General features: G+C 47.0%; 1 protein-coding gene across 1 annotated transcript in view; it reads left to right on the top strand.

The window, feature by feature from the left end:
• Positions 1-11102, top strand: part of LOC139556057 (glutamate receptor ionotropic, kainate 2-like) — a 174588-nt gene that overhangs the window by 77308 nt on the left and 86178 nt on the right. The gene's annotated exons all lie outside the window — the stretch shown is intronic.

Raw genomic sequence — 11102 nt, 5'->3', positions numbered from 1 at the left:
GGGGGGGGGGGGGGGGGGGGGGGGGGGAGGAGAGAGAGAGAGAGAGAGAGAGAGAGAGAGAGAGAGAGAGAGAGAGAGAGTTCCGGAGTTCCAAATTAAGCAGCAACAGCTGAAAAGATGAGCTCCTAAAAATATTGAATTTTACATGGTTTTTAGAGGAAAGTATATCGAAAAAAAGCAAAAGAAAACTGCAAGACTGATTAGGAGACCAAACAAGCAGCAAACAAAGAAGAAAGGCCTTCGAAAAAAGTAAAATTATACAATTTTCTTAGCTAGCTAAGTTGTTTACCTGTTGCTAGGCAGTTGCTAGGGACTCTCCTGAAAGAAGCTAGCTAGCTAACAAGGAGAGAGAGAGAGAGAGAGGTCATGATCAGATGATCAGATGAGCTCCTGCATTTTTCAGCATTTTCTTTAAAAAAGATAGATTTAGAGTTAGTTAAACTTGGATTTTTTGTGGAACTGAGAGAGATACAGCTTCAACTGTATTCAACTGTAACTGACTTGATACAGCTTCAACTAGCACTGACGTGTCAAGTGAGAGGTGTCAAAGACCATTAGCCCAACAATGGCAGGAGAGTCGAATAGTCTACCCCAACCAAATGGAGAGGCCTTAGAAGCTCCCTCCTGCTGTTCAGAGGTAATTAAAATACAGTACCCTGTGAGTGTAAAGAATGATAAGGCAAGAAAAGAGCACAAAATGAAGCTCCTTATGGAAAATCAAGAGACACTTTTTGCTGACTATTACAAAAATGGGAACATCAGCAACCTTATCTTCCACACAAACCATCCCCTGGCATGGCACAGTGCTATATTAGCACACTACCCCTCTGTTAAGAGAGGGGGGGTTAACGAGGGGTGGAAACTCAGGATACTTGACAACGAGGACTCTGAGTCAGCTAACATAAATCTATATAAGTCTGGAACAGTATTGGTACAGGGCAACCCCAAACAGTTTCAGCTGGACTTTCACCTAATCAAAGAATTAGCCCAGCAGGAGAAGCTCTCCCTTGATAAAGATACCCCCACCCCAAGCGGGTCAGACCAGACCTCTTCATCATATAACCCCACAGACGAGCAACCCTCAGCAGACAGTCAACCTCCCAGTACAGAGCACTTCTCCCTCATTGAAATGAAGGATAAATTCACCCAGCTGGAGGTAAGGCAGGTGGAGCTGGAACAGCAGGTGATTACACTCCAGTCAGCACAGACCCAGACAACAGTCCAGCACAACAACCCCTTAACCAGACCAGGAGAGCTGGAGGTGGAGAGAGACATATCTGCACTCTGGACAGTGGTGAGACAACTTCAACAGGAGAAAGAGCAGAAGCAGGAGCAGAACAAAGCACTAGAGGAGAGGATCAGACTGCTGGAGGAGAGGGAGAGGGGGATGGAGGAGAGGATCAGACTGCTGGAGGAGAGGTTGAGGGGGATGGCATGTGACAGAGAACAACCCACTAGGGAGGTGGCCATCCCCACAGAGATGCCAGCAGAACAGCCCACCTCAGCACCGGACAAAAGTCTCGACACCACAGCAGAACAATCCACACCAGACCCTGACCATAGAGTCAACATCACAGCAGAACAGACAAAAGAAAAAACCCAAGCCCAGCAGCTCTCACCCCCCCTGAGCACCCCCCCTGTCAGCCACCCTGATAGCCCTCCTGACAACCCCCCCACACCCACTGAGAACAAACACAAGACACAGATTGTTCTCCTTATGGACTCAAATGGGAAATATATAGAAGAAAAAAAACTTTTTCCCAAACACAGTGTGTCTAAACTCTGGTGTCCAAACACCCAGCGCGCCCTAGACCTTCTGTCTGAGGACAAACTAGGCTCACCTAGCCACATAATAATACACACAGGCACAAACGACCTGAGAGCAAAGCAGGAAAGGATGGCCACAGCACTGAAGGGAGTGATTGAAAAAGCTTCTTCTACTTTCCCCAATGCACAAGTGGTTATCTCCACCCTGCTACCACGAAAAGACTTCCACCCTGCTACAATACAGCGGGTAAACGCAAGCATTTCCCGTGACTGTGCCTCAAAACCAAATGTTTTCCTGGCCCACCACTCCACCCTGGACTTGAACAGCCTCTATGACCAGGTCCACCTCTATAAGGCAGCAGTGCCCACCTTTGTCCGGACTCTAAAGGACATCGCTCTCAAACGCAGCCCCAACACTTCACACAGGAGCAACAGATCAATAGACACCCCACCCAGACCAGCGAGACACCCTCCAAGACCTGCAGGACCCCCCCGTGGACCTACACATAGAGGACCCACGCCAAGAGGACTTACATCCAGACCACAGCACCCCCAGACACATCCACACCCCCACCCCAACCAATCAACACCCCCCCACATCAACCATGCCCACACCCCATTTAGGCCCCCTCAGATCAGACCTATGCCACTCCTGCCCACCCCATGCACCCCACCCCCGCAAAGAGAGCATCAACATGGAAGTCACACATACGCCCAGGTAGTGAGCGGGCAAACAGGCCCAACCCCCACTCTTACACTCGCCCAAGCCAACGGCATGTACCAGATGCTCAGCAGGCTCTGCTCACACTTACTGGCCTGAGGCCAAACCACACGGCCAACAACATTGGACACTTTATGGAACAAAAAGCCTTCACTATATCATCCTGGAATATCCAAGGCCTGAGGTCATCTGCCTTTGGCCTAAAGAGCAGGAACACGGACTTCACCAAAGAAATCGGTAATGCAGACATTGTCATCCTGCAAGAAACATGGTATAGCGGAGACGGACCCACTGGTTGCCCTCTAGGTTACAGAGAGCTGGTAGTCCCATCCACCAAACTACCAGGTGTGAAACAGGGAAGGGACTCAGGGGGAATGCTAATTTGGTATAGAGCAGACCTAACTCACTCCATTAAATTAATCAAAACAGGAACATTTTACATTTGGCTAGAAATTCAAAAGGAAATTATCTTAACAGAGAAAAATGTCCTCCTGTGTGCTACCTATATCCCCCCACTAGAATCCCCATACTTTAATAAAGACAGCTTCTCCATCCTGGAGGGGGAAATCAATCATTTCCAGGCCCAGGGACATGTATTAGTCTGTGGCGACCTAAATGCCAGAACTGGACAAGAACCTGACACCCTCAGCACACAGGGGGACAAACACCTGCCTGCAGGTGACAGCATTCCCTCCCCCATATGCCCCCCTAGGCACAACTATGACAACATAACCAACAAAAACGGGTCACAACTCCTGCAGCTCTGTCGCACGCTGGGTATGTACATAGTCAATGGTAGGCTTCGAGGGGACTCCTATGGTAGGTTCACCTATAGCTCATCTCTTGGCAGTAGCACTGTAGACTACTTTATCACTGACCTCAACCCAGAGTCTCTCAGAGCGTTCACAGTCAGCCCACTGACACCCCTATCAGACCACAGCAAAATCACAGTCTACTTGAACAGAGCAATACTCAATCATGAGGCATCAAAGCCAAAGGAACTGAGTAACATTAAGAAATGCTATAGATGGAAGGAATGCAGTTTGGAAACCTACCAAAAAACAATTAGGCAACAGCAAATTCAATCCCTTTTAGACAACTTCCTGGGTAAAATGTTCCACTGCAATAGTGAAGGTGTAAACTTGGCAGTAGAAAATCTTAACAGTATATTTGACCTCTCAGCTTCCCTATCAAATCTAAAAATCTCAAATAGAAAACCGAAGAAAATGAACAACAATGACAAATGGTTTGATAAAGAATGCAAAAATCTAAGAAATAAATTGAGGAACCTGTCCAACCAAAAACATAGAGACCCGGAAAACCTGAGTCTACGCCTTCACTATGGCGAATCACTAAAACAATACAGAAATACACTACGGAAAAAGAAGGAACAGCACGTCAGAAATCAGCTCAATGTAATTGAAGACTCCATAGACTCTAACCAATTCTGGGAAAATTGGAAAACACTAAACAAACAACAACACGAAGAATTATCTATCCAAAATGGAGATGTATGGGTAAACCACTTCTCCAATCTTTTTGGCTCTATAACAAAGAATAAACAACAAAAACATATACATGATCAAATACAAATCCTAGAATCAACTATTAAAGACTACCAGAACCCATTGGATTCTCCAATTACCTTGAATGAGTTACAGGACAAAATAAAAACCCTCAAACCCAAAAAGGCCTGTGGTGTTGATGGTATCCTTAATGAAATGATCAAATATACAGACAACAAATTCCAATTGGCTATACTAAAACTCTTTAACATCGTCCTTAGCTCTGGCATCTTCCCCAATATTTGGAACCAAGGACTGATCACCCCAATCCACAAAAGTGGAGACAAATTTGACCCCAATAACTACCGTGGAATATGCGTCAACAGTAACCTTGGGAAAATACTCTGCATTATCATTAACAGCAGACTCGTACATTTCCTCAATGAAAACAATGTACTGAGCAAATGTCAAATTGGCTTTTTACCAAATTACCGTACAACAGACCATGTATTCACCCTACACACCCTAATTGACAACCAAACAAACCAAAACAAAGGCAAAGTCTTCTCATGCTTTGTTGATTTCAAAAAAGCCTTCGACTCAATTTGGCATGAGGGTCTGCTATACAAATTGATGGAAAGTGGTGTTGGGGGTAAAACATACGACATTATAAAATCCATGTACACAAACAACAAGTGTGCGGTTAAAATTGGCAAAAAACACACACATTTCTTCACACAGGGTCGTGGGGTGAGACAGGGATGCAGCTTAAGCCCCACCCTCTTCAACATATATATCAACGAATTGGCGCGGGCACTAGAACAGTCTGCAGCACCCGGTCTCACCCTACTAGAATCCGAAGTCAAATGTCTACTGTTTGCTGATGATCTGGTGCTTCTGTCACCAACCAAGGAGGGCCTACAGCAGCACCTAGATCTTCTGCACAGATTCTGTCAGACCTGGGCCCTGACAGTAAATCTCAGTAAGACCAAAATAATGGTGTTCCAAAAAAGGTCCAGTCACCAGGACCACAAATTCCATCTAGACACCGTTGCCCTAGAGCACACAAAAAACTATACATACCTCGGCCTAAACATCAGCACCACAGGTAACTTCCACAAAGCTGTGAACGATCTGAGAGACAAGGCAAGAAGGGCCTTCTATGCCATCAAAAGGAACATAAATTTCAACATACCAATTAGGATCTGGCTAAAAATACTTGAATCAGTCATAGAGCCCATTGCCCTTTATGGTTGTGAGGTCTGGGGTCCGCTCACCAACCAAGATTTCACAAAATGGGACAAACACCAAATTGAGACTCTGCATGCAGAATTCTGCAAAAATATCCTCCGTGTACAACGTAGAACACCAAATAATGCATGCAGAGCAGAATTAGGCCGATACCCACTAATTATCAAAATCCAGAAAAGAGCCGTTAAATTCTACAACCACCTAAAAGGAAGCGATTCCCAAACCTTCCATAACAAAGCCATCACCTACAGAGAGATGAACCTGGAGAAGAGTCCCCTAAGCAAGCTGGTCCTAGGGCTCTGTTCACAAACACAAACACACCCCACAGAGCCCCAGGACAACAGCACAATTAGACCCAACCAAATCATGAGAAAACAAAAAGATAATTACTTGACACATTGGAAAGAATTAACAAAAAAACAGAGCAAACTAGAATGCTATTTGGCCCTAAACAGAGAGTACACAGTGGCAGAATACCTGACCACTGTGACTGACCCAAACTTAAGGAAAGCTTTGACTATGTACAGACTCAGTGAGCATAGCCTTGCTATTGAGAAAGGCCGCCGTAGGCAGACATGGCTCTCAAGAGAAGACAGGCTATGTGCACACTGCCCACAAAATGAGGTGGAAACTGAGCTGCACTTCCTAACCTCCTGCCCAATGTATGACCATATTAGAGAGACATATTTCCCTCAGATTACACAGATCCACAAAGAATTCGAAAACAAATCCAATTTTGATAAACTCCCATATCTACTGGGTGAAATTCCACAGTGTGCCATCACAGCAGCAAGATTTGTGACCTGTTGCCACAAGAAAAGGGCAACCAGTGAAGAACAAACACCACTGTAAATACAACCCATATTTATGTTTATTTATTTTAACTTGTGTGCTTTAACCATTTGTACATTGTTACAACACTGCATATATATAATATGACATTTGTAATGTCTTTATTGTTTTGAAACTTCTGTATGTGTAATGTTTACTGTTCATTTTTATTGTTTATTTGACTTTTGTATATTACCTACCTCACTTGCTTTGGCAATGTTAACACATGTTTCCCATGCCAATAAAGCCCCTTGAATTGAATTGAATTGAATTGAGAGAGAGAGAGAGAGAGAGAGAGAGAGAGAGAGAGAGAGAGAGAGAGAGAGAGAGAGAGGTAGAGAGAGGAGAGAGAGAGAGAGAGAGAGAGAGAGAGAGAGAGAGAGAGAGAGAGAGAGAGAGAGAGAGAGAGAGAGAGAGAGAGAGAGAGAGAGAGAGAGAGAGAGAGAGAGAGAGAGAGAGAGAGAGAGAGAGAGAGAGAGAGAGAGAGAGAGAGAGAGAGAGAGAGGTAGAGAGAGAGAGAGTAGAAACCATAGTCATCTTAGTATGCAGCACCAGGCAAACAGGTGTTACAATATACAGTATCAAAGAGGATACCAAAGCATCCCCCCTCCCTTCACACCCACAAACACACACACTCCTCAAAGAGAGTATGTACGGAGAGTCATCCTTCTTCGTCTAAAGGAGTGTGTGTGATGCTAGGTCTACAATGACTGGCCTAGAGCCATCATCAGCTCAGTAGCACAGTCACCCACTGACAGTCCTGACCCCCCCCCCCCCCCTCATCTTCCTCCATCCCTTACTCCTCTCACCACCAGTGAGAGGAGTAAGCCAGTGTTATCATTGTCACGGTCATGGACAGAGTCTGGTTCCAGGGTCTCTTGTGATCAGCTGTTGTCCTTTGGGTTCTGGGGGGACTATTTGACACACACAACTCACACACAAGCAGGCTTACACAAATACACAGTCATATGTATACATACACACAAAAGCAGGCACCCAATAAGAAGACATACTCATGCAAGCAGACTTCCAAACAGAGATACACACACACACAAGCTGCCCACTGCGTCGTGGGACCACAGATCTAATTATCTCTGTCTAGTTTGTTTACACTACGAATTTAGTCAGGCCCACCTCCTGCCTGCTAGGTCCTCCCCCCCCCTGACTTTAGCAGATGTGGGTTTTTAGGAAGTCCGCTAAACTATTGTGCAGAGGGAGAGGAGGAGAGGGAGAGGAGGAGTAGAGGGACAGGAGGAGGAGATGGACAGGAGAGGGAAAGGAGGAGAGGGAGGGCAGGAGAGGGAGAGGAGGAGGGGAGGAGAGGGAAAGGAGGAGAGGGAGAGAGAGATGGGAAGAAGATGGAGAGGGAGAGGAGGAGAGGGAGAGGAGGTTAGGGGGAGAAGGAGATGGAGAGACTGAGATGGGGAGGGAGAGGTAGAGAGGGAGAGGAAGAGGAGATGGAGATGGAAAGGAGGAGAGGGAGGGGAGGAGATGGAGAGGAGGAGAGGGAGAGGATGAGACTGGGAATAGACAGGGCACCTGCTAACTTCGCTAGGCTAGCTAAGCCTGGCACGCGGGGTTAATTAATATGGAAGGGAGGGTTCATGGTTAAATACCCTTCTTAATCAGAGACCGGCTGGGCAGCGTGGTGCTAAATGGGCAGAGGCCGCGGAAGTGGGCCTCACTGCCAATAACACACTGTCCCCGGAAGGGGCTGGAAGCGAGCTCTGGAGTCTGGCAACCCACTTTGTCTAACTCTGTCGAATGAATGAACGAGCAAACGAACACATGAGCTCTGTTCCTCGATGGCGCTCCTCGATTCACTCTCCCTCACAAAGTGCTCTTGGCCAATTTAACTCTCTCCCTTTCTCCCTCCCTCTTCTCTCCATTTATCAGATTTAAATCCTTAATTTTCTTCCAGGTAACAGACATTGTAGTGTTTTGTGGTCTTAAAAAATCCCCCATACAGCAATAAAAGTGTGACTCTACCTGTTACATAACAGAGCAGCCAGAGTTAGCTACCTGGAGCAGCCAGAGTTAGCTACCTGGAGCAGCCAGAGTTAGCTACCTGGAGCAGCCAGAGTTAGCTACCTGGAGCAGCCAGAGTTAGCTACCTGGAGCAGCCAGAGTTAGCTACCTGGAGCAGCCAGAGTTAGCTACCTGGAGCAGCCAGAGTTAACTACCCGGAGCAGCCAGAGTTAGCTACCTGGAGCAGCCAGAGTTAGCTACCTGGAGCAGCCAGAGTTAGCTACCTGGAGCAGCCAGAGTTAGCTACCTGGAGCAGCCAGAGTTAGCTACCTGGAGCAGCCAGAGTTAACTACCTGGAGCAGCCAGAGTTAGCTACCTGGAGCAGCCAGAGTTAGCTACCTGGAGCAGCCAGAGTTAACTACCTGGAGCAGCCAGAGTTAGCTACCTGGAGCAGCCACAGTTAGCTACCTGGAGCAGCCACAGTTAGCTACCTGGAGCAGCCACAGTTAGCTACCTGGAGCAGCCACAGTTAGCTACCTGGAGCAGCCACAGTTAGCTACCTGGAGCAGCCACAGTTAGCTACCTATGCAGAAGTCTACCTACAGTAGAGCAGAGGCCCCTGTCATGTCAGAACAGTACATGTACGTTAATCCATTGTGGCCGACCAAATCTTTTCCCTGCTTTTTTCCATGAGAGGGCTTTTAAACATTGATCTCCCTATGTGGAGACCTCATTTCAGTAAGCAAGCAGGGAAAAACTCATTTCAGTAAGCAAGCAGGGAAAAACTCATTTCAGTAAGCAAAAGCGAGGGGCTGCACTGTTGCTTCGGGGTGTGGAAATGCAATGTGATGAAGGGATTATGCCTCTAACACTCAAAGGAATGAGAACTATGCTCACATTCTGCCTGGAGAGAGAGAGAGGAGGTAAAGAGAGCGAGGAGGGGGAGAAAGGAAGAAAGAGAGGGAGGGCAGGAGAGAAAGAGAGGGAAGAGGGGGAGAGAGAGGAAGAAAGAGAGGGAGGGCGGGAGAGAAAGAGAGAGAGAGGGGAGGGGGAGAGAGAGGAAGAAAGAGAGGGAGGGCGGGAGAGAAAGAGAGAGAGAGGGGAGGGGGAGAGAGAGGAAGAAAGAGAGGGAGGGCCGGAGAGAAAGAGAGAGGAGGGGGAGAGAGAGGAAGAAAGAGAGGGAGGGCGGGAGAAAAAGAGAGAGAGCGAGGGAGAGGACAGAGAGAGAATGAAAGAGAGGGAGCGGGAGCAAAATTTAGAGGAGAGAAAGGGAGTTGGTGGCAGTAAAAAAACATTTACATTTACATTTAAGTCATTTAGCAGACGCTCTTATCCAGAGCGACTTACAAATTGGAAAGTTCATACATATTCATCCTGGTCCCCCCGTGGGGAATGAACCCACAACCCTGGCGTTGCAAGCGCCATGCTCTACCAACTGAGCCACACATATATTTTTTTTTTAATCCCAGCCCCCGTCCCCACAGAGGCCTTTTGGTAGGCCGTCATGGTAAATAAGAATTTGTTGTTAACTGACTTGCCTAGTTAAATAAAGGTTATATATACAGTGGGGAGAACAAGCATTTGACACACTGCCGATTCCGCAGGCCCTCCCACCCACAAAGCATGCAGAGGTCTGCAATCCCCATCACAGGCACACCCCAACCGCGAGAGGCGGAATCCAAAACAAAAATCCAGAAAATCACACTGTACGATCCCCAAGCAATCAATTTGCACTCCATTGCATGACATAAGCATTTGATCACCTACCAACCAGTAAGAATTCCGGCTCTCACAGACCTGTTAGTTTTACTTTAAGAAGCCCTCCTGTTCTCCACTCATTACCTGTATTAACTGCACCTGTTTGAACTCATTACCTGTATAAAAGACACCTGTCCACACACTCAATCAAACAGACTCCAACCTCTCCACAATGGCCAAGACCAGAAAGCTGTGTAAGGACATCAGGGATAAAATTGTAGACCTGCACAAGGCTGGGATGGGCTACAGGACAATAGGCAAGCAGCTTGGTGAGAAGGCAACAACTGTTGGCGCAATTATTAGAAAATGGAAGAAGTTCAAGATGACGGTCAATCACCCTCGGTCTGGGGCTCCATGCAAGATCTCACCTCGTGGGGCATCAATGATCATGAGGAAGGTGAGGGATCAGCCCAGAACTACACGGCAGGACCTGGTCAATGACCTGAAGAGAGCTGGGACCACAGTCTCAAAGAAAACCATTAGTAACACATTACGCCGTCATGGATTAAAATAATGCAGCGCACGCAAGGTCCCCCTGCTCAAGCCAGCGCATGTCCAGGCCCGTCTGAAGTTTGCCAATGACCATCTGGATGATCCAGAGGAGGAATGGGAGAAGGTCATGTGGTCTGATGAGACAAAAATAGAGCTTTTTGGTCTAAACTCCACTCGCCGTGTTTGGAGGAAGAAGAAGGATGAGTACAGCCCCAAGAACACCATCCCAATCGTGAAGCATGGAGGTGGAAACATCATTCTTTGGGGATGCTTTTCTGCAAAGGGGACAGGACGACTGCACCGTATTGAGGGGAGGATGGATGGGGCCATGTATCGCGAGATCTTGGCCAACAACCTCCTTCCCTCAGTAAGAGCATTGAAGATGGGTCGTGGCTGGGTCTTCCAGCATGACAACGACCCGCAACACACAGCCAGGGCAACTAAGGAGTGGCTCCGTAAGAAGCATCTCAAGGTCCCGGAGTGGCCTAGCCAGTCTCCAGACCTGAACCCAATAGAAAATCTTTGGAGGGAGCTGAAAGTCCGTATTGCCCAGCGACAGCCCCGAAACCTGAAGGATCTGGAGAAGGTCTGTATGGAGGAGTGGGCCAAAATCCCTGCTGCAGTGTGTGCAAACCTGGTCAAGAACTACAGGAAATGTATGATCTCTGTAATTGCAAACAAAGGTTTCTGTACCAAATATTAAGTTCTGCTTTTCTGATGTATCAAATACTTATTTCATGCAATAAAATGCAAATTAACTACCCAAAAATCATACAATGTGATTCTCTGGATACCCAAGATAAAACAAC

The sequence above is a fragment of the Salvelinus alpinus genome, chromosome 27 (assembly GCF_045679555.1).
Source record: "Salvelinus alpinus chromosome 27, SLU_Salpinus.1, whole genome shotgun sequence".
NCBI lineage: Eukaryota > Metazoa > Chordata > Actinopteri > Salmoniformes > Salmonidae > Salvelinus > Salvelinus alpinus.
Note: the sequence above shows the minus strand (reverse complement) of the source record. Positions and strands in the feature narration are given on the sequence as shown.